Source organism: Drosophila montana, unplaced genomic scaffold, assembly GCF_035044405.1.
Source record: "Drosophila montana isolate Dmon_TW-CO22-7 unplaced genomic scaffold, ASM3504440v1 contig_2582_1, whole genome shotgun sequence".
Classification (NCBI taxonomy): Eukaryota; Metazoa; Arthropoda; class Insecta; order Diptera; family Drosophilidae; genus Drosophila; species Drosophila montana.
Window position 1 is genome coordinate 362,699 of NW_026997445.1, and position 26,918 is coordinate 389,616.

Sequence of the window (26,918 nt, forward strand, 5' to 3'; positions counted from 1 at the left end):
AGGCTAACTATTTGTAGATCTTACCAGTATGTAACTATTTATTTATTTTATTGTATTTTAACATGTGGGATATTTTACTTTTACTTTTACAGTACTTGGCATAATTATTGATATAATATTAATAATATTTAATGCTGTCAAACAAAGCAGGACTAAAACAAATATAACTATAAACAAATTTCTATATTCTTATATTTTCCTGTCGTGCATTGTTTGACAGTATAAAATATTAATAAATATATAATAAAATATTAATAATTATGCCAACTATTCTTTTTATATAAGATACATACAATATTATTAAATATATTTTGAAATAATTTTAAAAATTGGATTTGCTTCGTAAATAAAATATTGTATAATTTTTCATTTATTTACCTTTTATTATGATAATATTTTTATTATTTTATTATCAATATTATATTTAAATTCTGCTCTCAAGCTAAACACAATCTAGCTATTCAATACAATAGCTTCTTACAGCAACTAAAAATAAATATTATTAGCAAATTTAAATTAAAGCTCATTAAATAAAATGGAATACAAATCAATTTGGAATAGATTTCATTTACATTTATGTTTACAAAACATTTTATTGATACTATATCATTCACACATCAGCAAAATAGCCACTTGACCCAACGCATTTGTAAAGGTTTCGGTCAGGTAAATGAACTTTTGGCCAGCTGTGGTTCTGCTCCAACCATGACCACTAAATAGGCCTGAATCGCCAACTGTTTACCTTGGAATTCGCATGCAACTTTCATGTGTAAATAATAAAACCATAAAAGTCAATTTAGAGCCACACAAAAGTGCGCCCCTTATATACAAAATGGGCCCAGCAACCGAATCTACGAAAAATCAAATCAAATCAAATATAGAATACAGAAAAACACAAAAATACACTACATGAAAGGTGCAAAACACTGTTAAGTGGAAAGAAGTTCGCAGTACTTGTAGAAAATAAATACTATAATATTTTTAAAGTAAATTTATAAGCTATAAACTATATATATCTGAAATATATTATATATACACGTTTTATTTTCGATGTATTATACATCGATTGTTAAAATCGTAAAAATTTTTAGTGTACGAAAACGTAAATCCTTTTCAAATCTTATATATTAAACTTTAAATTTTAATAAAATCAAATACTTGGAATACATATCTCTTAAATACTACACCTAAAACCTTAAAAAAATAATTATACAAATTAAATTATTATCCTTACAATATTTTTAACATAGGACGAACTGCTTGTGAAATGTATAGGATACATTTAGGGCAGTGCATTGAAATATTGAAAATCATTTACTGGCGCTGGCTCTCTCTCTTAGTGGCTGGGCCATTAAAAACTTATGGATAGCAAAATTCACGGATAAATTATAATAATTGAAATATGTACTTTGAAAAGTTAATTGCGCTATGCGCGCAGCGCTGTTAATGCTAATCGCCAAACATAAATTTAGGGGCAGCGTTGGGCCATAAAATTCGCACCCCCCAAACCAGATACACATCGATCTATATAGTATATATATATTTATATATTTGTATATAGGGTATAAATTTATATGAAAGCTTGCCGTGCTTTGCCGGCCGGCGAGGCGCGCATATGTATGCAATATGTTTTGCATGGCGCGTTTTGGTCAAGGTTGCGCACAATATGTGGCTAGAGAAAGAGATGGAGAGAGTTTCGAGAGAGAGAGAGAGATGGCGCAACGGCTGGCGATCGTTTAATTTCCATGAACGCATTTTCAACGCGGCAACAAATCAAAAATTCGCTTTTGCTGCTGCTGCTAAATATTTAGACAGAGCCCGTTTACAGGTGGCTCTGGCCGAGTGGCCCGCCTGGCGTTTATCAGCGATTGCCAACTTGCAACCTCGGCAAACTTGCAAACTTGCAACATCATCATTATCCAGCCACATAAATGTGTCTATGTGTGTGTGTTGCTGTCCAGCTGGGCGGCGGCAGCGGTGGTCAAGGTTAAGCAGACGAGCAACGAGCTACGAGTATCTGTAGCTGTGTATCTGTATCTTCAGTTGTCTATCTGTATCTGTATCTGTAGCTGTAGCTGTGCATTTGTATCTGTTGCCGCTGCGCCGCAGGACATCATCAACTGGCTGCGTTCGACAGTCGTGCGCACTTTTAACGATTTCGACAAAAATTATTTCGCTTTCTGCGCTGCTCATTAATTCGTTTCGATTAAAAAACATTTTTTTTTGCTTGTTTTTTTTTTTTGCATCTTTGCAGCTTGTTGTGCATAAAAATCACAGCAAGAGCTCACCGCCATATAGCTGTATACATATCCATATAAATATATATATATATACTATATATATATATACTATATATATTGTTTTTTATATATATTTTGTTGCCTGGCATCTTTGTCTAGCGGTAGAAAAACAAGTTGCTGTTGATTCGAGTACGTCTGATATTTTTATGGCCACTCTTGCGCCCTGCCACAGCGCCCCTCCCGCTCGGCTCCTTGGCCCCTTTGGCCACAATTTGGGCCCGTTTTTGGCGTTTTCGCTACTGTTTTGTTTATGTTTTAAGTACGCTATGTGCAATTCTTTTGGCAGTTCATTTGTTTATTATAATGCCGCCACAGACTGCCCTGTATGCCACTTGTTCTGCTTCTGCTTCTGCTTCTGATTATTTGCTACGCCTGTTTCTACTTATGTTTTCTCTTTTGTTGTTTGCCGTTTACCTGTTAACATATACACACTCTCATCTAAATACATATTGGCCGCCACTTAATATACAACTACATTTAAACGGCTGCTGCATACCCTAGAACATATTCAAATTCGGAGTGTATGATGCAATAAATGAGGGAATTTCGAATACAGATTTCTGTCTAAATATACTATGTATTTTTATTTTGCAATGAGGTCGTTGAGCTGAGTCAATATAGTCATGGATCCTCTTTTCTAATTTATTTATTTTTTATACTCATTATAAATTTTTTAAATTTTTGCTGTGCTCAAACGGTCCAAAATTATGTAAATTGGATTCGAACTCAAGAAATTTCGGTACTTATATATTTATGCAAAAATTATTAAAAGTTCAATTGCCATATCCAGACATGTAGAATATGAAATTCAGTTAGAAACTTCTTCTCTAGGTTCTTTCTTCAAATGATTTAATCTGAATTATATATTTACCCTGCCTTAGCAGGGTATCGTGTGCTCGACCTGCCAAACTTTCAGTTTATTTGATGTTTTTTCAGGTATTTTTTTGTTTGTTTGGGGCAGTTTTTGTTCGGCTACTTAAACGAGATTTGGCAATGTGTATAGCACACGCCTCTATACAAACTACACGTTTTCAAACTTGCGGCTCTCTCACGTAGTCATTGCAAAAATTTAGCGATGATTTTTGTTTGTGTTTGAATGTTATTTCGTTTCTTTCTTTTTTTTTCACCCCCTATTTGAAGTGAGGAAATAAGTTTCACACGTATCTGCGAGTATGCAAAGTGAATGCCATTTGTGTGGTGGGTGGGTGTATTTTTTGGTATGTTTAGCGGGAAGCCTGCCAATGCATTGATATAATTAATAATACCTATACTTAGAACACAAACTAAACAAATCTGTTGTCTACGTGTCTGAGACGAAAATATGAATTTTTCCGATTTTGGTGGGCATATTTCAGCAGAAGTTGTCTAGTAAATTAATGATTTGTTTTCGACCAAACTGTTCGCCAGAAATTGATCATTCAGCTCAATTTAATTGGAAGCTCAAGCGGGGCAAGGTTATTAATTAGCTTGGTAATTGAAGATTGGCTAGTGTTTGGACATTATATTATTTAATGGGAAGTAAGAAACTTTTGTGTCCTTTATGTGTAAGCTCTATTTCTTATACATACCATGAATATATACTCAGTATTTTCTCACTTGTTGCTATTAGGTTGCGACTCTCTAGTACAACTGAGTACAACTCCAGATCTTCCATTTCATTCCATTTGTTTATAGAAAACAAACTTAATTTTAAACTCTTTTTATTCCAAAAGATTAGACAAGATTGTTCTTAAAGCTGTTTAGACTGTCATCTATATCTATATATAAGCTAAGCCCCTTGTGCATCCATTAACTGACAAATGACGCTGGTTTTCAATACGAAAAGAAAGTCAAAAGTCACGCGATGGCCACTTACTTACTTACCCCCACTTACTCATAATAAAAAGCGAAGATCGTATGGCATAACAAATATCATGCATACGCCGCGTTTGACACAGCTGTGAAGCGCTTTCGACAAACACGCGGCCCAAATCCATTTAAAAGCTCATTACCAATGCTAATTGAGTGTTGGCTTGATGGCATGCGGCGGGGCGGAGGGGGCGTTGCCACCAAAACTTGAGCTGACATTTAAACGCAATGCAGTGCACATGCATTTTTTTCTTTGACCCTTTTTGTTGTTGTTGCATGCGGCCCGTTCAATGTTTGTTATTTTCCAAGTGCCCACACGTTAGCCGGCCGCTTCTTACATAAATTATTAACAGCTAAAAGCAAATAAATAAACAAACATTCAGCAGCAGCAGCAATTGCAGTTGCAGCAGCAGCAGCAGCAGCAGTTGCCGGCAAGTTGTGGCGCGCTTCTGGCCCATCGTTGATCATCGCCAACGCTAAAGCTGTCATCATTCATAACCGAAGCTGTTGGGCAAAGTTCGAACTGGCCCTGGCCCTGGCATTGGCCAGAATGCCTGGCATCAACTTGCGGCCAAACAATTAATTTCGCTTCCATTTCCAGTCCAGTCCAGACCCCACCCCACCCATCCCGCTGCATTACCAACTACTTAACAGCAAATCACTAAACATGTTCAAATATTTTGCCAGCGGCAAAACTAAAAAGATACACACCAAGCCTTGACAAAAGAAATGAACTGTTTTAAAGTGCTCCCATAGCAGCAGCAGCAGCAGCAACAACAACAACAACAATTGCCAGCGGAAAACTACAAAACCCAAATTGAAAAATCATCAACCTCATCAGCCTTCGGGCTGCTGCTTACTGCTGACTGCCTTCTGGCTACTGCTGACTGCCTACTGGGCTACAGCTACTGCCTGGTCAATATTTGGCTAAGAAATTTTTCACATTACCAGCAAGGCGAGAGGAGCTGAGCGTCTTGTTGAATATACCCTCTCAGTCCCGCTGCTTAAAGGGTATGTCAACTTTTTGACAAGGCATGCACAAATTTGATTTTCTTGTTAAGATATGTAACATTTTAAATATTCATTACTCTAAGAACAATAAATTAATATATAATAATTATTAGAAATTTTAAATACTAACAATAATACTAAATAATAATACTACTATGTAAAGTTCGTTAGTTAGTAAAGTTGGTTGCGTCTGAAAAAAATATTCAATTATTACAATTATTATTATGGTGAAAAACTATTATTTTAATGAAAATTATAATCAATAATTGCTAAGTGTTTGAGTACGTGTTTCAGGGATCGAGTCGCTGGGGAAGCTAGAAGACTTATAACTTTGATTATTATATTTAGAATCATGGCTAAAAATCTATTAAGGAAATTTCGCTCCATGATTCAAAGCAATGCCTTACTTTAGTTGCTTTTCAAAATCCATGAATTGAGGTCAAGACTTGACCTATTTAAAAAAAAAAATTATTAATTCTGTTATCTATTTTTTATTTTTTTTCCATTTTTTAAAGTATATTTATCTGGCGCGAGGTCCTTTTAAATAAATATTTCAAAATAGAAGGCTCGCCAAATATATAAGCCATATAATCTTATTTATTTATTTATATTAGTAAGGGTATAAGCGCTTCAGCGCTGCATTCAGATCTTAAACTCTCTTGTTGGGCTGCGGCTTGGTGTGTCTCGCATGTTGAGTGAAATGTTAGCAACACACAAACACACGCACGCACAAATCCATGCACATACACACACTCGCCTTGTAGCCTAGCATTGTTTGCATAGCAGTGAGCTCGACTCCGGGGCCCCGATCTTGGACAGCCTCTGGTCAACGTTTTGTTTGATGTCGGCCTCGTTAAGAGCCAACGAAGCCAACGAGTTGTGGCCATGTTCCATGTTGTAGTTGCTGCAGTTGTTGTAGTTGTTGCAGTTGTTGTAGTTGCTGTAGTTGTTGTAGTTGTTGCCGCTGACTTCGTTGTTTGCTCATGAACAGTTGAACGTTGTCGTAGTCGTAGTTGTTGTTGTTGTTGTTGTTGTTGTTGTTGCCTCTCTGCCGCTTACTTTGCATTAAGTTATTTTCATTTTCAATAGGCCATGGCTAGCTCAAGGGATACGAGGGCGGCTCCTGGCCTGCTGCTGCTGCTGCTGGTATACTCGTAACTCCTGGCTGGAGTGTTTTCTTTCGACGGTGCATTCGAGTGCTCTCCAAACTGTTGAACTTCACTTGTTTTCTCCAGCTATTAAGCCACTTGAGCGTTCATCTTTCTCATATATATATACATAGCTCTACGCATAATATATTGTTTTTTTTTTTTCTTTTTGGCTTTTCGGCACGACCAACTCGATTTCCCGGGAATTATGCAAATTTTGAACGTCGTAATGCTGGTCGATGAGCGTGTGATTTATGCCTATAAATCACTCTATCTGCTACTTCTGATTGCATAATTAATGATCTGCTCAAGAGCCTATGCTGGTTATGGACGACTCTCGTCTCAGCTCCGGACTGTAGCAATCTTCTTTGGTGGGAAAAATCTCTCAAGTATGCACAAAACTATAAAACACTTGCTGTGTATGCCTGTGTGTGTGTGTGTGTGTGTCTTTCTAGAAGCTGCTCGCACACAATTTGTTTATTTATCTTTTCAAAATGTACGCGCTCTCAACGTGCAGCAAAGTTGCAAAAATTGATTTGGCCAAAATAACACAAAAGCGGCAACAAATCAGCGCAATTATCAAAAAAATTGTAGCAAATTTCGTTTGCCACTCGAACGACTACCTGGCCACCAGTTGCCCCTCTCCCCACACCCCCCTCCTCCACGCTTGCCGCCTCGTTGCCATGCTCATCCCCTTGGCTGACCATAAATTACCAATTAAATGAGCTTGTGCGAAAAAAACACACATTTTCTAACTAAATATTGATACGCAAAAAGCCAAATTAACCAAAAGAATACAAATGCGTTTTTGCCGAGCCACACACATACACACTCACACGCACACACATAGACAAGGCAGTAATTGCTACAGTGGGTCAAAAAAATATACACATACTTATAAAAAAAATGCGCATTTTATGATTGATAAATTGCACGAGAACTAGCCAGCAATTGACCAGATCGAAAGAGAATTAACATGTTTTGGACCGGATAACAATTTTTATAGAGATTTCTAAATTCTATAATATCTATAATCTTATCCTGCACAAATATCGTTTTACATCACTATATATTTACTGTTTACTCATTCATATATATACAGATTTCGTTAAGTAATATAAAATGAAATATTTAAATAAGTAAGAATGATCTTTGAAAATTATATTTATATATAAATAAATAAATATAAATAAATCTTTAAATATATTTCATATTAAAATTATGTAGCCTAAATACTCAACAAGCTGCAAGCTGATTTTGCGGTTCCGCTTTGTGCTATATCCTTAAACTTTGCATTTGCAGTCAACGTTGCTTATTTAGATCTGACGAGAGTATTTAATTTGTATACAGTAAAGAGAGTGAATTAGTTCTTTACTACAGTGAGACCTAGCATAATGCTTTCACTCTCACGCATTTTTGAATTCTGCTTTATACGGCATCCTTAAACATTGCTCCAGTTAACTTAGCTTTGACACAGTGCACATGGCGTACTATACCTAAACTTTAGCCATCATATAGACATTCGACAAAAAAAAGGTAACATATTACCTCTATATCTCTTTATACTAAATACACTATATCTATTTCTATATATATATCTATATAACAGAAAAAAACCTTCGGCTGTCAGTCTTTTTCTCACTCAAATCTCTCGTTATAGCTCACAGTGCGGGTAGTGTGGGAGAGGGGCGGTTATGTGTTTAGGTGCCCAACTGATTGCTGAAAAGGTTGCTGGGTGGGTGGGGGATCTGCGAGGCGCGGCGAACGGACCCGGGGGCCCATTCGCAATTGTGCGGCTCGTTTTTGGCGCGTTTGCGCTATGCGATTAATGCGCTTGTGTAAATAAACAATAAATATTAAGTGCGCTACACGCCACGACGCACAGATTCCCAGAAACCAAACAGGAGGCAGAGGGCCAGGGCGGCGTCTCTGGGCCAGTTTTGAGGCGCGCAATTAAATGTAACAGTTTATGCTGTGGGTGGCATTTGTGTTGTACTATCAGAATCGACCTTAGGCTCCCGGTCGCCTGTTGTCCCCATGAACTGTGCGCCCCGCCCCGCTTCCTTGGGCAGGCCAGCGGCGCCCACGTTGCGCACGAGCGCCGCTCGGCAAAAGTTTGGCTGCAAATGCCGCTGTAATGGGCAGCTGAGCATGGCCCCAGCAGCCCCTCCTGACGGTGCGTCGACGGTGCGATGTGTTGCCAAGTGATGCCCAGTGGTGCGGTGGTGTGGTGGTGCGGCTGCAATGTGGCTGCGTCTGCGACCGTGCAGCGTTCAGGCGTAACGCACAAATTGTATTGATAATGCCAACTCGTTCTTTTGTATCTTTTTCTCATGGCCCGTAAATTGCATTGATTTGCATGGCAATCTGTTTGCTGTGTAATAAATGCATGCACTTGGTGTGATTTCAACGCTTGGCTGTAAGCAGCTCGCTGAAACTGGGAAATCTCGAGAAGCAGACACATTTCTTCACAGTTGCGGCCAACATTCAATTTCAACATTCACATTTCAATTGCATGTTAAATGTCAAAGGTAAATGCTTATTTATTAATTTGAGCAGAGCTAAGGCTAAATACAAGCTATGTCCGACTAAATGGAGCTGTTCTTACTCAGGCCTTAAGCAAGCAGAGCAAAGTTCCCCGATTAACAAGTTTATATTTAACTAGACTTTAAGCCGAAAAAAAGGATCATCTCTGCCTTTTGGTTTGGCTCGTGCAGCTGCTTTGACACATGCTTGAAACCAAGTCTTGCTTCTATTAACGTCATATGGCATATTTTTTAAATTATAAGGACTCAATTTGAGTTTCTAATTCAAAACTGCCCGTTGCGCTGAAAATATTGCATGCCGTGCATATTTTCATAAACTAGACGCGGGCTACATTTGTTCTCTATGCAAAATTTGCATTTATCGAATTTGATAAGATATGTGCAATATTTGGAATCTCTTTTAACTTAACGTTTAGTTCATTTGTATCTTAAAATTATTTTAAAAGCTAATTACGTGGAATTTGAAATATGAAAAGAAAAACCAAGAAAATCTATTCCATATTCTGATGCAAACTACGTTTACTTCAATCTAAAAACTAAGTATTTCCGAATATTGTTGGCTCTAAAAATAGTAATGTTTAGTTTGTTAAACATAATTAATGCTCAATAAAACATACAAAACATGCCTGAATCTAACATAACATTTAGCATTGAAGCCCTCATGAGCTTTGACCTCCAGATTTGCTGTAAACATAAAGAAATCTGACTTTAAATAAATCCATGCGTATTATTTAGCAAAACACATTATGCATAGTTAGATTACGTATATATATATTAATCGAATATCGTAAGATCTTGGGGCACTCCTTTGGCAACCTTCACTCAGTTAAGCCTGGCAAACATAAATAATCGGTGTGAAAATAAACATAAAACCTCTTGCCATAATTCAGATCGAATGGATACATTGTATAATCTGGCGAGTTCGACAAGGTTGATGAATACTCGTAAATTCACGAAAATCCACTTGCACAAATGTAATCAACATTTCGTTCGAATCCGTAACGGATAATAATTTAAATGTACTTGAAAGCTGATGGCAACTCGAAATCGAGTATATAACAAAATAGCCTGAGGCAATACCTGGAACAGGAATCGGCAAATCGGAAAATCAAAGGTCAGAATCGAGAACTACAAAAGATTTTCGTGGAAAATGACGACCCAAAAAAAAAAAAAATAAAAAATTAAAGAAACGAAACGCAAAACGCGTGGCAGCAACTTGTTGGTGAATATTTAATTGGTGTTGTTGTTTCTGTTGCTGTTTGTGTATCTATGTATCTATGTATCTATAAGATACAACAAGAATTTTGTAGTATTTGGGGCCTGCTGTCTGCTATTAGGGTATTTGGGGGTTTGTCTATTTGGGACCTGTTGCCGCCTTTTGATGTTGATTAATTGCGAATGCTGTTGATTGATTTTTATTGCAAATATTGATAAAAAGTTTTGTATTAATTAACGTGAAAAACACGCGTTTTGTGTTAATTGGAAAATGGTTATTGAAACTAAACAGAACCAAAGCCAAGTGAGCGTACAAAACAAACAAATATACACGAAGGCAACATCAGCAGCAGCAGCAGCAGCTACTAGAAGTAGCTATAGATACAGATACAGATACAGAAACAAACAAACAGACCGTGAGATACAAGATACAACTTGCATTTTGTGGAGCGTACAAATTAACGCAGCCGAAAATTAAAAGTTTCGAAACAACAACAACATCGGCCATGGACATCAGCAGTAGCTGTATCCATATCTACATATGTACCTGTATCTGTATCTGTATCTGCATTTGTATCTGTATCTGTATCTGTAGCTGTACCTGCGCCTGTTGCTGTATATGGAATTTGATTTATGCTCAACTTTGATATTTACCGCCTAATAAACAAAAAATTAACGCAAACGCAGAAACAACAACAACAAACAACAACTATTGTACATAAGTATCTGCATTTGCTGCTGCTGTTGTATCTGTAGCTATTTGTGTGGCTAAGCCGCCGCCGCCTGCAATTTTCGCTTTGATTTTGTGCCACTCGCCAAGCGCCTCCGACTGACATGCGTGCGTCTGTCAGAGCGGCAATTAAACAACATCACCAAAGTGCCACAGGCAAACGCTAGGCCATAGAGATCGTGAGTTCGAGCGATAGATCTCCGGGTCTTCAGATCGTGAGATCTGTGACGACTTAGCGCCGGGACATGCGCGTTGAAATGCGTTGCGTTAATATTTGGTATTTGTTTGGGCGTCCAGGCCAAAACTCATCGAGAGGTTTGCCACGGTGGCAGCCCACCGACGTTGCTGATGATGCCACACACACACACACACACAGACACACACACACACACATAGTGGCTACCACAGGTGAGTCGAGCGTGTAGTTAAAGTCACGTGCTAATAACAAAATTATTGGGAAATTTAAGTGAGGCAACTATTTGAAATTCAATTAATTAATTGTAAATATTTCGGTGCATTTAGTGCGATAAGCGATTGTTCGATAACATCTTTAACAGCGCATCGCCTCGATAAACTATCGATTAAATTTCGTTTTACTGTTAGCTTCTAGATTAGTTTATGCAGCTCAAGAATATTCAATTGTATAGCTACCGACGATCAAACACTTTCTCTCAATTGTTATCAAATTGTTATAAGCTGGCAAAATTAATATAAATGTCTTTTGATCTTATTTAAAGATAATCAACTAGGATATGCTACAGTGGGTATATATGAATGCATATATTTTTATATTTTCACTCGAAAAATTTCATTTATTTTATTATCCATATTTTTATCATTTTAATATTTATATTGTCGAATTCGATTCAGCTTTTAGCATATTCAAAAAGTATTTAAAGAAAACAATGAATGCAAATGTCATCAAGCTTAAGTAATTCGAACTCATCGAACTTCTGGCAGTGATATTATCCGAGCGAGCACTGTATTAATATTATCGCAGCCTGCTTTGACATTTATTTATTTATATTTTAAACACAAAAATAGATGCGTGCTCCATCGTTTAGTTAAGGTAATTAGTCAACTGAAGTGGGCAAAGGGCACATCACTCAGCGCTATTTGTCGGCGCGCCTTGAAGTTGTGCCTATGTGTGTGTGTGTGTGTGCCAGGACGCAGGAGCCAGTGCTCGTCTACGACGCCTCAGAGTCTCTCTGCGAAGTCGATTGAACTCTGTGGCCTGAAGCTTGCAACAGTCATAAATCAATTGGCCGAGTGGCAGTTGATGTTGCTGTGGCAGTGGCTGTGGCAGTGGCAGTGGCATTGCCGCAGTTGTTGGCCACTCAATTGGCATGGCTAATGCGATGGCAACTCATAAATTTATTAATTTTTAATTAAACCTACAATGATTTGTAATTCCACAGCCAGAGACAACAGCAGAAGCAGCAGCAGCAGCAGCTACGGCAGCTGAGGCGCTCAGCCATTTATGGAGCTGCAACAAGCTGCGGCAACTGTGGCAACTGGTCAATGAAGCTGCTGCTGCTGCTGCTGCCCGGAAACAACTCATTATCCTAATTAAAACGTGCGCCATGCGCGCCCGTTGCCATATATGTCCAATGCACGCGATCTGGCAATGAGGCGAAGCTGCGACTGCGCATGCGAAATTAGACGCACGACGCACAGTGGGGCCAACGCCCAGAAAATAGATTGTCCCCTATATAGAAATTATAGAAGGAATTCTAAATGTAAAGGAAATCGCTGACTCAATGGAGCTTATATATATGCATATATACTTGATCAGGACGACGAGCTGAGTCGATCTAGGACAGGTCCGTCTGTCCATCTATCCATCCCTCTGTCTGTCCGCGTGAAACCCATTTCAGAAACTACAAAAGCTTGAGACTCGTCAGGACGACAAGCTGATCTAGATATGTCCATCGGGATTTCCGTCTGTCAATCCGTCTGTCTGTCTGTGTGAAACGCCTATCGGAACCTTGAGACTGGTAAATTTATTCATTCATACCATGCTCATACCATGATCTATATACGCCAATCTTGGTATATATGTTCCCATATATTCACCTGTCTTGATACCTGTCTCTATTCTCCCCAAAATTGTAAAAAACCTCAGATCCCTGCGCACTTTGTGCCCACTGTGCGACGCGAACGTCGAACGACGCCTCGTCTGCCATTCATACGCACTGTGGGCACAGATTGGCACATGGAATTGGTATTGGTATTGGTATTGGAATTGGAGCCGTGAGCCATTCCATTCACCGGCCAACAGTCAGCCAGTTGGCCAGTTGTCCGCAACGGTCGTTCATTGTCATGCGTTGCATTACAAGATGCCAGCTGGCAACATGACCACATTGCTGCAACAGGCGTAGTTGCAGCAACAGCAGCAGCAACAGCAGCATCAGCAGCAGCAACAATTGCCTAGAAGAGCGTCGTCGCATTGTTGCGGCAACATTGCGGCTGCTCAAGCATGTTGCATACTGATCAATCAGCGGCATCTTTAGGCTCGTCGCACCATCCGCCCCTCCTCCTCCTTACCCCCTTTACCCCTGGTAGTCAGTAGTCGAACATGAATGACTTTAACCATTTTTGGTCTACAGTTAAATGCTGTGTGTGCGTGTGTGTGTGTTTGTGCTTGCAACATCTGCAACATTGGCAACGCAATTGCATTCATAATGAGCCACTCGAGTTGCAGCTATGAACGCTATGAATGAACGCGGCAGCGAGTTTATAAATTGTGCTGAAAAGTTTATAAATTATTTTCAATGTCAAACATGCGCTTATAAATAAACAACAACAACAACAACAGCAACAGCTTTTGCAGATTTTTCGCCAACTATAAATAGCAACAAAACAGAGAACATCTCCTAATCGCGCAGCCACATAAGTATCCACAATCTGTGCACCACCAACAGCAACCGCCAACCACCAACAACAACAACAACTTAAACAAACAAACAAACAGCATGCAATTTTTGCAAATTGAATTTCAGTTGTGGTTTGTACTTAATTTGGCAATCGTTGCAATAATTTTGTTTACAATTTACGACCAACGCGTTGTATGCGTAGCCAGATATTCCCAAGATTTTCCTAGTCTTTCTTTTTCTTTTTTTTTTTGTTTGCATACCCTGAACCCATGCAAAGTGATTAAACAAAGGGTATACAAGTTTTGAGCAGGTGTATGTAGCAGACAGAACTAGGTTCTCGACTTGGAAGACAAGCTATCCGTTTGAAAGGAAAATAATTATATATAAGTACATATATGGTATTTATTACTATTACTTTTGTTTTCTAATAACTTCCCTCACTGTAATAATATTGATACAAATTTTTAGAGCATTTTGTGAACATCTCCCACGTTCCCAACAATATTGAACAGTTCTTCTCTTTATGATACAGAAAAAACTACGAATCTTTGCAACGGCAACTCAGCGCTGAATACAGGGTATCTAGCAGTCGTGCACTTCCGACTGGAGCCCTGCTACCTGTCTTTGTTCTAACCAACACTCGCTTCTGCTTTTTGTGGTTACGCTCCGGCCAGAGAATTTATGGCGACAAGGTGACAGATTCTCAACCGATTTTATCATCTTGGCAACAGGCAATTGGCAACAATGTTTTCACATTTCTCTCTCTCAAATCGATCTGTTCTCCAATTTAATGGATATGCTTTGATATTTGTTTGGATTCGTGCGAGTTTAGTATTTTATGTGCATAGATGCATGCCTCATGTTCTTATATATATGGCACTAAAGATACGGGATCTATTGCATATGCTCAGAAGGCCTGGCAACATGTATGCGTGCTGCATCTATAACTTACTTTATTGACTGCAAACTTTGCGCCATGACAGATAATTGCAACAACTTCCGGGATAACGGGGTCTGTAATGTGCTCGAAATTGCAACAATTTCTACGAAACCAACCCTCAGAGCTGGAAATTTAACTCAATGACCTCGAGGAATGAACTCCCAAAAGTGAACGATCGTTATTGTACATGTTAAGAACATTCCTTATACTGCTTTTGCACTTTTCAAAACTGTCGAAAAGTGTAGACATTTTATTTTAAGAACACGAATTTATAAAAACAAATATAAATACGCATATTAATATTCAATGGCATTTGAAGCACCGCGCGAAAAGATACTCGCATTAATAAACCCATTAACAACATTTACAATAACACTGCGTAATGCATTTTCTCATTATTTTCAAATAATTTCAATAGGCACATCAATAAACGCATTTACAACATTTTACAATAGCATTTTTAGCACTGCAATAGGCAATTTATCATGTTTTCAATCTACTCGTTAATAACACTGGACATTTACAATAGGATTTACAACACTGCGCAATAGGATACCCACATTAATAAACCCATTTACAGCACTTAACATTAACACGCATATCAATATACGCATTTACAACACTTAATATTAGCATTAGCATTTGCAACACTGCGCATTGCATTTTCACATATTTCTCAAAATTTATGAAAATGAACTTAAAACGCACTTAAACGATTTTACAGCCATGTGGCCGCAATCGATTAAGGCGTATTTACTTCAGTTTGTTCGGCCAGAGGGCAATTAAATTAATAAACTCAAAGAAACGAGAACGGAAAATAATATCGACAATAAATACTGAGCAACATTGATGTAAGTGGCGATTATTGCGCCATTTGAAAGAGCTCATTGTGCGATTACATTGAGAATAGTATAATATAGTATAATATTGAATATATAGTATATATATAAATATAGTAGGTATTTACAGGGACTACAGGCATGTTTACGATTGTGCGAAGACAATGTAAATTAATGTGCTGTGTGCTGGAGTTTGTATAAACAACATTGCAACATTTACGGCCACATTGAGGGGATGATCATGATACTGATGTTGATGATGTGGCAGGCGCAGCTACTTAGCGCCACGCCTACAAATATTTATGAAATCATAAAATTTGATGTTTCCTCTGTGGCACTTGACACTGATGTGGCAGCCCCTCGACTTGCCACCAATTGCCATGTCGACACACAAGTGTCGAGTCAGTTGCAGTTCCAGTTGCAGTTGCAGTGTTAATGATGATTTTGATGTGCAGCTAACGGATTGGCCACAGCCCCGCAACCCCCCTTGCCGCACCCTTACTTTCTATGAAAAGAAGAAGCAGAAGTGAAGCTATCCTGAGCCCATCCAATGGGCGATTACATAAAGTGCTGTCTGCTGTCTTGTATTCGATTTGTTTGTTTTATGCACGATTTGTTGTTGTTGCCTTAACAATTGCTGTAAATAAATAGTGGCGAGTACGTGAGCTGCCCTCAGATCAAAGGCCTATCAATTAGCACCCGTTTCGATTATGTTGCATGCTGCACTCCCAGACCCAGAAACCATTTGCCGCCAATTCACACCCAATTAGTAATAAATTTGAATGTTGCATGCTGCAATTGCTGAATCTCGAACCAAATCCGAATCATTCTATCTGTATTCGAATCTGCATTGGCATCGCTCCGAATACACTCTGAGAAAAACTCGAGTAACGTGGCATTTCAACTAAAATTTATGGTTTGTTTGTTTAATATTAAAATTTATTGAGCAAAAATATATATAAATTATATTCTGGTAAATATAGTATTTATTTTAAATAATAGAATTTGGTAATATTTCTATATCTTCTAGGATAATAATTTGTAATTTAATTATTTTATTTATTTTGATTAACATTTTAATTATTTTAAGTCACTCGATCATAAATTATTCCTGAATGAAAAATTAAAGTTCTTAAAAAAAAGGATTGGTTTGTAAAGCGAATCAAGCCTTGGCTTCCTATGTTGTATATCTGTATATAAATATATTTTATTTATTTATATATTTATATTTATATTCATTATATTTTCTATAAATTATATAACACTTCAATTTTAAATAAGTAACGGCCCGTCGTGCTGAAAATATTGCAAGCCTTAGATATTTTCATAAACTAGATGCCGGCTATATTTGTTCTCTTCCCAAAATTTGCATCTACCAAATATGGTTGGATGAATGCAATAATTGGGACCAAAGTAATTTATACTTTGGGACTGGGTTTTATATGAAACCAAACCATGTTGACAGAATAAAATATAATCTTTTGTTGCATAGTAAAAAATTAATTTAATTTCCGCGATCGAATCAAAAAATTTATATTTTAAATTTGTGAGTCATTCTTTTAATTGATTTATTTGAGTCCATAGCTTAAATTTGTTGAAATATTAAAAACAAAAAAAAAATAATGTTATAATTTTATTAAGAAAAATTGCAATATTTAAGAAACTCAAAGAAATTTTTATAAAAATAAGCTCTTACCGAAAAGTTGTATTTCTTTTTAAATGTGTGAGTTATTCTTGAAATTGAATTATTTTTAACCTGGCATTGATTTCGCTAAGTGTATGTACATGTAACTGCACTCCATTAGGACTAACAGTTATGGCGGCCATTAAGTTTTATCGATGGCGCTACACGGCAAACGATTTGATTTGTAACCACTTGAGCTGGGGCCGGAGCTGAAAACTGAATTCCACCTTTGATATTTTCACACATAACAACTCGACCTGGAGCAACTGGATAAGTTGAGGAACTTGCGCTGCCGAAATAAAACTTAATTGCAATTGACTTTTAATGCCCATGCGGGCAGCTGCCCGCTGTGTTAATTTGAATTCAAACTGTTTCCATAAGTGTATTGGCCACATGGCGGCCACTGCCAGCTCCAAAGACTTCAACTTGGACTTGAACTAGGAGCAGCAGCAGCCACCCGCGGGCAGCCAGCCAATGCAGTCCCTCACTCAATCGAACAATTGCCAAGTGGCGCTAATGAAACGCATGCACTTTTTATTTTTATTTTTTCATATATGTATATGGTATATGGGATATTGATATTGTTATGGGCCATATCGTTTGGGCTATTGGGTTACGCGATAGGCTAAAAACGCGTAAATCAACGCATTACATGCATTGTCCGGCATTGTGCAGCTCTAATGGCCGTTTGGGCATAAACAAACAAAACCGTTTCAGACAGAACAATGACAACAACAGCAACAACGACAGCAACAACAACAACAAGTGGAGGGTACATCAGCAGGCAGCGTGCAGCATCAAATTACATTAAGATCTGAGCTGGCCCGCAGACCAGGCTAACAAAACGTTTTTTTCCAGCCAGGATCAGCTTTCACAAAACGCAACTTAGACATTGAGTCCCCAGTTGCAGTTGCAGTTGCACTGGCCGTCAGTCAGTCAGTCAATCAGTCAATCAGTCAGTCAGTCAGTCAGTCATTGAGCAACACAATAATAACGTTTTAATTGAATAAAAGTCGAACAACAATCGAGCCAGTCGAGCAACAATTGCTTAGCCTTCCTCTTCATCTGTAAAACCCGTAGAGTAACTCTCAGCCCCCCACCCCACCCCTCAGCTCTCCGCCAGCAAGAACCACATCTTTAGTGGCCACATTGACAATTGCCTCGTACTCAGCTGCCCCTGTGCGTGTTCCTGTCTTTTGCCCCAGTCCCTATCCCTGTGCTGCTCCTTGCTGCAGTCTTGCGGCCGCTTTGGTTCTTTTGTGACGAGTTTGCGCCCTGTTTTTCTTTCTTTTTTCTTCTCAATGTTTTCCTCTATTCTTTTTTTTTTTTTTTTCTTTCTTGATATGCCTCTGACTGTCACCTTTCCATCAAAGTTGGCCAGTGAAAGGCGCACTCAATGATGTCCACGTGCCAGGCGTATTGTTTGCCAACTTTTTGTTTTGCTCCTGCTCCTGCTCCGGTAATTGATTAGCCGACTGATATTACAGATACAGACACATTTGTGCACATTTGCTGTGCCCGAGAACAATGCGCAAAATGGAACTTCGACTTCAATTTGGTTCCATTGATGCCGTCCAGCAGGTGGAAGTATTTCCAGAAATCAATGTCTACAGCTGCACAGCTGTTAAATGCGATTCTGAATATTGTTTTTATTGGGAATTCTACGGGCCATACTTTTTAAAGTATTATTTTATTGTAACATTTTATTGAGAATCCTACGTATTAAATTAAGTATGTTTTGTATTGTGCGATTGAATTACAGTCTGAACAATTTATTCCTAAAACCATTAAAAACCCAATTAATACAGACTTTATTTTTTAACTATTTTTTAGAAAATCTTTTAAAATAAATTAAAAAAATATTTTTCAGTGAATATAAATACAAATTATTATAGGCATAAACAAATTTAAGAGTAAGTTAATGCAATCAGAAAGTTATAGATTTTTAAATATTCTGATTAAATTATGAAAGGGGGTGTAAATTTTTTGAAATGTGGTAAAGATATCTAAAGTAAATTTGCGAAAGGATCCGTGAGTTTTGCCTCCTTGGTCAATTATTAAGTCAGTTAACCAGTATAAAATATTTGTAATAGCAGATATTTAAACTCCTTGTCGAAATATAGCTGTGCTTTTCCAATAGTCTCTTCCCACCAATGGCCGCTACACCTCCTGCGAGTCTCATTCTGCTTGGAAACCGCTTGACTGAGATCCTTGTCGCTTGCCTCATCTCTCGTGCTCTGGTCTGGACAATTATCGCCCGCCCCCGCTGCGTTGGCTGTAAGAGAGCGCAACGAAAAGGATCACGAGGCTCAGGATCATTGTCCTGCTGTGCGCCAGACAACTGTGTCAAGCCGTGTTTTCGCAGTGCTACATTTTCCCTTTTTCCCAATCGCTTTTCCATTTTGCTTGTCCGTTTTTTTTTGCTTTGAGCACTTGCCCATTGGCCTGCCAAGGATTTTATAAATGACACACGCGTCCGGGACGCAGTTGATAAATGAAGCTGCCACCGATAATGGATTCTTTTAGTTGCCGCTGTTGTTGCAACAGTTGTTGTTGTTCTTGTTGTTTTTGTTGTTGTTGTTGCTTTTGGCAGTGAAAGTAGCGCCGGCGCTTCGATCCGTGTGGGCCAGCCGGGCTGCGCAAATTTTGATGGTAACTGCAGATAGGCCAAGAGTACGAAAAAAAAAAAGAAAATTTTTAATGAGAATTTGGTATGGGCTGCACTGCTGTGATTAGGCCTCAATTTCTGGTGGTCCAATACCACGTAAGGGCGTGAGATAAGCAAAAAAAAAAAGGTGTGCTATTATCGGTTGCCCGACTAGCATACACCCTGTATTTTGTATCAGAAATAAAAATGAAACATGATGAAATGAATTGGCGTGTCTAGCCCTTAAAATCTGCAAGTTATATTTAAAACGTGCTGGCCAGCTATCGATATTTATCGATTTCAGCTTATTGACTGGGGAGTCGGGACTTATCAAAGCTGTAAAATAAGCATAATTAGAGCTTAGTAAACGATTGCTTAAATTGGAGTGTCTAGCTTGTAAAATCTGCTAGACATACTTGAAAGTTATAGGCACGCAATCGATATTTATCGATTTACATTAATTGGGAATGACGGGGGAACTTATCAATTAATTAAAATGAAAGAACCTTCATCTGCATATGGTAAATGAGAATTAATACCCTAGCAATTGTCTTTGGTGCATGAGCTCGCAGATTGCACAACTGCAATATACCCCTTAATTCTTGACATTTTCAATTGAATATAGGGTATCATAAAGGAATACACCATGCGAAAGGTAATTAAATGCCATTAAAAGTTGTGAGACAGAAGAACGAAGACAGAAGAAGCAACAGATACCGAAGACAGCAGGCAAAGTATCTGTTTATCTGCTGAATGCAGTGAGAGTGGAGTCACACACACGCACACAGAGACAACCAGAGACAGACACACACACACACACACACACAAACACAGAAACATAACAAGTTGAAAAGAATAAGCAGCAGTAACAAAACGAGGAGGAGCAGACAGACCAACACACACACACACACACACACACATATATATCTAAACACACACACACACACTGTTGTGCCCAGGGCGTCTACGTGTTGGCTGCGATTAACATACAAAAGGATCTCTCGCGCAGTTTTGGAGCCGCCTTCTACAACTTCTTCTTCTTGCTGCTGTGCCTGTGCGCGCTCATCCGCCAATCGGCATGAATCACCCCGCCGCCAGCCGCAGTCAGCTCATGTGCTGCACTCGGCGGCGCAGCCAACGCGTCGACACTCTTTGGGCGCAGCAGCGGCTTTTTCTTTCTTTCATTTTCGTTTCTTTTTTTCCCTCTATTTTTTTGGGCACGCATCTCTTCCGGTTTGGTTCTCTGCTCATAGATTTGTCTCGGAAACATGATGCGCGCTTCCAAAGGAGGGCGACAGACGGCGTCAAGTGCGCCGGGCAGGACAATGGGCAATGTGCAACGTGCAGCGTGCAACGTGCAACGGCTACTTAAGCAGCAGTTGGCGCCAGTTGCCAAGCCAGAAAAGGAAAAGGAAAATCGAAACAGTACCAAAGCCAGAATGTCTGGCAACGCTTAAGTTGCCAGACGTCGCGACCATTAGCGACGCCAGTGGACAGTGGACACGGGACACGGGATATGGGATATGGGATAGTCAGCTTTGCAGACAAAGACATGGCACGCCGAAGATTAAATACCCTCTCTTGAACATTTGGCTTACGGCTTTGCAGATATGCGAGAGGCATTGTGATGCTCGAAAAAACAAAGAAGTTTTTAAAGCAAAAACTTATATATCGGCCGATATTGCCTATGGAGATATGTGATATAGTAGCGCGATTATGTTTAGACTTTGCTTAGATGCAAGAAGTATAGTAAAAGCAATCAATGCGATATAGAACTTAGTTTTCGAATGATTATTCCTAAACCAGCACATGATATAGTGGTCCGATTTGGTCGATTCCGACGACTGTACTGCCTGCCCTTTGGGTCTCAGTACACCTAGGATTTGATTCCAATATTCTAAATTTAAGCAGTCCTCGTTAGATAAGTTGACCAAGTGCGGGCTACTGAAACACGAAGTTTCGGGTTCGAACGCCAGGCTAGTAAATTGCTGTTGTATTTATCATAACTCAGTTAAGTGTAGCATTAACAAAATATCAAGATTGACAAATTAATTATGTTAAGTTAGTCAATTTTTTAACTATTTCCCAAATCAGGTCTTGAACTCCCTTGGAACGTATATAGAAGAACCCCTTCAGAGCATTAGGACTGTGTCAACCTAACCAATTTCATTCAATGCGCTAGCCTACAAAAAGCAGTTAGGATTTGTTAGGATGACGAAGTCCTTATGCTCTAAAGGTGATTCTGTAGACGCTCCAGAGCAGTTGAATTCCTAAGTTGGCAAATAATAAATATAATAATAAGGTGTTTAATTCTTCATTTGTTTCATTTAATTACAAAATGATATAAAATAATGCAACTGAATAAATAAATATCAATTCAACAAGCGCTTTTCAGCACTGGCAACCATTAAGTGGCCACATTTGCTAAAGGCAACATAAAAGAAAGAAATAAAACAAATACACAGTACAATGCAAAGGCAAAGGCAAGGGCGGAGGCGGAGGCGGCTCCACCTACCCAGGGCAAAGTTAGCCAGCGTCGTTTTGGCTGGCTTGCAGCACTTGCTGGCTGGCCAACAGCCACAACAACAACAACACCAAGAAGAGCAGCGAGAGCAACAACAAGGTCTGCTGCAGCTCTCTTGGCAAACTTTTGTGGCAGTCACTTTGGCTGCCGCGGGGCCGTGCCGTCCGGGTGTGCGTCGTCAAGTCATCTCCACAAACGGCCAAAAAGGCAGTTGAAATGCATTTAACTGTTTGCCTTGGTATTGGTACACAACGCCGTCCCGCTGTCCCGCTGTCCCTGCCGTCTGTCTAACTGTGTGCGAGTGCGAAAGAGCTGGCGAGTGTTATTCTTGCGTTGGCCAACGTTTCGGCCCTTCTTCTTTTTACCTCTTGCCAACCAATAAAATTATACTAATTCTTGACTTTTTGATTTCATTTTGTGTGCTGTTGTTAAGGATTTCGTTACCTAAACACACACACACACACACTCAGGTGAGTGTTCGTGTGAGTGTGTGTGTGTGGTTGCGGGTGTGTATGTGTGTTAACAGACACTCTAAAAAATAAGCATTGGCTCTCGCTCGCACCTCACGATCACGATCTGACTGGGCCCTGGCTGGCTGGCTGGCTGGCAACCAGCCCCAGGAATGCGTGCGCCGCGCAACACGAGACAGTTTGGTTTTATACTTGGCTCATTGCGCGCGTGCAACTCCCCGAGCAAAGAGTATTGTTTTTTTTTTCTGTTTTTATTTTTTTTTTATTTTCGTTTTTTATTGTATATTTTTAATATACATCAATTCTTGATTCGATGCACACATGTGCCCGACCGATTGAGGCACACGCAATTGGGTCGCAGTTCGTTTAATAGCCCCACACAAAGGCAGAGTAAGTAGCCCGGCGTGCTTAGGCTTTAGCTTAAGAATAATAATATTATTAATAAATAATTTGCTTCGATCATTTGTAAGCAAAGCTTGCAAAGCTTCAGCTCAAGCTGATTAATATATACAGCATTCATTGCAAGGGAGCTCAAGCTAAATAAATATAAAATATATTTCAAGAAATGATGAAATCTTATGCATCATATCTTATTTATCATATATATATATATATATATATATATATTGTTGCTTATAATTTATTTTTTTAATATAGTCGTCAATCAAAACGCTATAGAAGCCATTAGTTATGTATATATTACCTTTAACTACAAATCTTTTTAATTGTGTAATATCAAGCAAAATAATGCTGGTTTTGGGGGCCTTTCCATTTAATAAATATTTTTGGCAGGACCTCGAGCCAGCCAAACGAATATTTATCAAGGAAAATATCCATTTTACCCATAAATCCGCCAAGTCTTCAATACAATATTAATTATATTTATTTTTTCGAAATTTTAATATAATTTCTTTTATTACTAAAATAATGAAAAACCGTTGAACTCTTATAAGCATTGTGAACACTTGTGAAAATATTAACTTAAACATTTTATCTTATTTTTTTTATTATTTTATTCAATCTTAATCGTCGTCATTTTCCGTTAGGAACAGAAAACGGATAGTTTAAATTAAAAAATACAAATAGTTTTAAAAATTTAATTATTGCATTTTTTCACGTTTTTTAACAATGATGATATATTATGATACATTTTTTTTCACTTATGTTTACTTTAGGATTATTGACCCATAAAAAAATCGAAATCGTCAATTGAAAAAAATTCATTTTAGTTAAGCAAAAAGATTTTTTTAAAATATATCTCACTAATAATTACAAATTTTATTTAAGAATTCAAAAAATTTTTTAATATTTTTTTATTACACCTATTATTTATTGCTTGTTCTTGAAAATTGGTGCTTAATTATCAGCTTTATTAAATACAAAATATTTTATTCATTTTTGTTATTGGTTTGAAAAAGTAATTTTACAAAATAGATGAGAATTAAATATTTATTGTGCAAAATAAATATATAAAAACATAATAAATACTATACAATATGTATATCATATATAATAATATATATTATTGCATTACTACTTGAATACAAAATATATTTTCCAAATTCTAATTAGATGTTTATTGTTGATGGTATGGCTTATTTAATAGAATTCTTCCAATTTCTCAAATTATAAACTGACAAAAAACTATATAATATTTGGCTAAGCTTTTTATTTCAAGAAATCATTATTATTTGTATTTCTCTTAGTCTTGCATAGTTTGCTTTTAATATATATAAACTTTTTTCAATGTCTGTCGCTTCGAAAAAGTTCTAAAAGTGTCCATTTTCTTAAATGCAATCCTAAAGAAAAGCTCAATTCACGCATGAGTCAAAACTGCGCTCAGAGCATGGAGACAGCGTTCGACTCAATTAGTGCGTGCGTGCATGTGTGTGTATGCGTGCGTGTGTGTGATGTGTGCTTACGCTCAACTGCTGAGAGTGAATGAGCGACTCAGTCGAAAGCAAAAACTGACGACGCGCTGGCTGCCAGTGGCAGATGGAGCTTCAGACGAGATGGATGCGTGATCATCATCAAACTAATGATGATCATCAACAACAGTTAAACTTGCAGAGAGCGAGCGAGTGAGAGAGACAGAGAGAGGGAGGGCGAGGGAGAGAGAGATAGTGAGTGCTGAGAGCTGAGAGAGCTCGTTTCCACTCAGACGCGACGACGACGCTGTCAACGATGAGAGCCGAACTCGTTCGGCTCGCTTTGCTTGGCGTTCGTGCGCGTTTTACCTGTAATCAGGTAGAGGTAGACAGAGAGGCGTTAGTTGTTCCACAGCGCTGATCGAGTCGAAAACATTATTTGCTGGCCCGTTGCCCGACGCCCAAGAGCCAAATGAAAAAGTGTGCCCAACAGTTTTTGGCGTAAAGCAAAAATAAAAAACTAACTAAAATCAAAAAACGGCTCCAAAATTAATTTGTTGTGCGTGTGTGTATGTGTGTGCGTGTGTGTGCGTGTCGCGGGAATGTCAGACTGACAAGTTGTAAAGGGAAACCCCGAAATACAAAAGCAGCAAAATAAATAAATATAAAATCGATTTAAAGCAAAGCAAACAAACAAAAGATACAGCCGCAAATTTAGAGATACAGATAAAAGAGCTCTATGTGAAGTGCGCGTGGGATTTGCATAGCCAACAACAACAACAACTACAAAGGCAACAACGGCAACAACGTGAAGAAATCGTCGAAATTAAACGTTTCGTGCGACTCCGTTTGCATTTTTATTTTGGCATTTGGTTTGTTGTCACTTGGAAAATATGTGGATTACTGTGCCGTCAGCAGAAACTCCAACAACAACCACAACAACAACGGTAACAACAACAACGACAACAACACGAGCGCGCTGCAAAGGCGAGCGCGTGAACAAATCGCAAATTGAATGTAAAGTTTGAAACAACAAGAACAACAAACAAGAAAGTGCCAATGCTTAAAGTATCTGACAGATACGTAACTCCTGTGTCATGTGTCCTGACAACAACAACAACAATAAAAACAACAACTGCAACTGCAACCACACACAATCAGTGCCAGCGGCTGCGCCTGCGCCTGGAATGCGGCAATAAAATTTTTAACAAGAATTTCATCTATTTCATTTACAATTATCGCAAGCGAAAAAACGTAGCGACCAAACTGAGATTTAACGCATTTTTTATCACATATTTACAAAGACCGTGATTTGATATTTTTTTTGTCTACCCCAGCCCGCTGTGCTGTGCAACACACACGGCTGCACGGTAGCCGCTTGCCACTTAAAACAGCTGTAAATTGTGCAAATATATCTAAAGCAGAGTGCGAGAGCGATAGAGTGCGAGGCAGAGAGAGAGAGAGAGAGGGAGAAAGAAACCAAAGCAACAACAGCTGAGATAAGCGCGCAGCCCGGAAAATCGACGAAACAAATGTAAATGTCATAAATTCATCAAAGCACGTTTGCTGAGGGCCCTGCGCGAGCCAATCCATCAAAATACGCGGCTTACAAATTAATAACTAAAGAAATAAAGTGTAAAGTAAAAAACGTATAACGATATATAACTCTATATACACAAGTCTAGATCCCGAGATACGACAACATAGGAAACTATATAAGACTGAGGTGAGTTCTCTGTTCCCATCCTCAGCGACGGGGCGGGCGGGTGTGTGTGAGTGTGTATCTGTGTGTGTGTGTGTGTGAACTGCAACATTCAGCCCACTGGCCCCGCCTCAAAGGCTCATTTGTCGCTAAGCTTATGTAAATTGTCTCTTAAAACGGGAACGTGAACTTCTCCCCCTGTGAGAACCTTACACAAAGACAAGCCAAGCAAGCAGGTCGCATCGCTCAAAAGTAAAATGCACGACTTACAGATACTCTGCACCCTTCTGCACGCTCAGCTGTTATTCCTAGCCACACACAATATATAAGAAATGGATTCTTTAATAACTTCGGTGCTTACAGTCCGATCTTGCTGAAGTTTTCAGGACTAAAATACGACATATAAACATGTATGTATACCAAAGCACAAGGATATACTTAAAAAACTAGGGTTTTTTCCAATTATGGAGAAAATGGGGAAGGTATCCGAAAAGTGATATATGCTTAAACTATAAATTCTTTACGATAAACCAGAAACCAAGTTTGGGCTAGCTCTTATAATTGAGTTAT

General features: G+C 38.5%; 1 protein-coding gene across 2 annotated transcripts in view; it reads left to right on the forward strand.

Moving 5' to 3' along the window:
• dpp (decapentaplegic) overlaps positions 1 to 26,918 on the forward strand; it is a 47,438-nt gene that overhangs the window by 12,006 nt on the left and 8,514 nt on the right. Inside the window, exon 1 of one of the 2 annotated variants that reach the window (XM_064683166.1) lies at positions 26,103 to 26,372. The exons of the other annotated variant lie outside the window; for it this stretch is intronic. The gene's annotated coding sequence lies outside the window, so the exon portion shown is untranslated. Of the gene's footprint in view, positions 1 to 26,102; positions 26,373 to 26,918 lie in introns of those variants that run through there. 2 annotated transcript variants of the gene reach the window in all.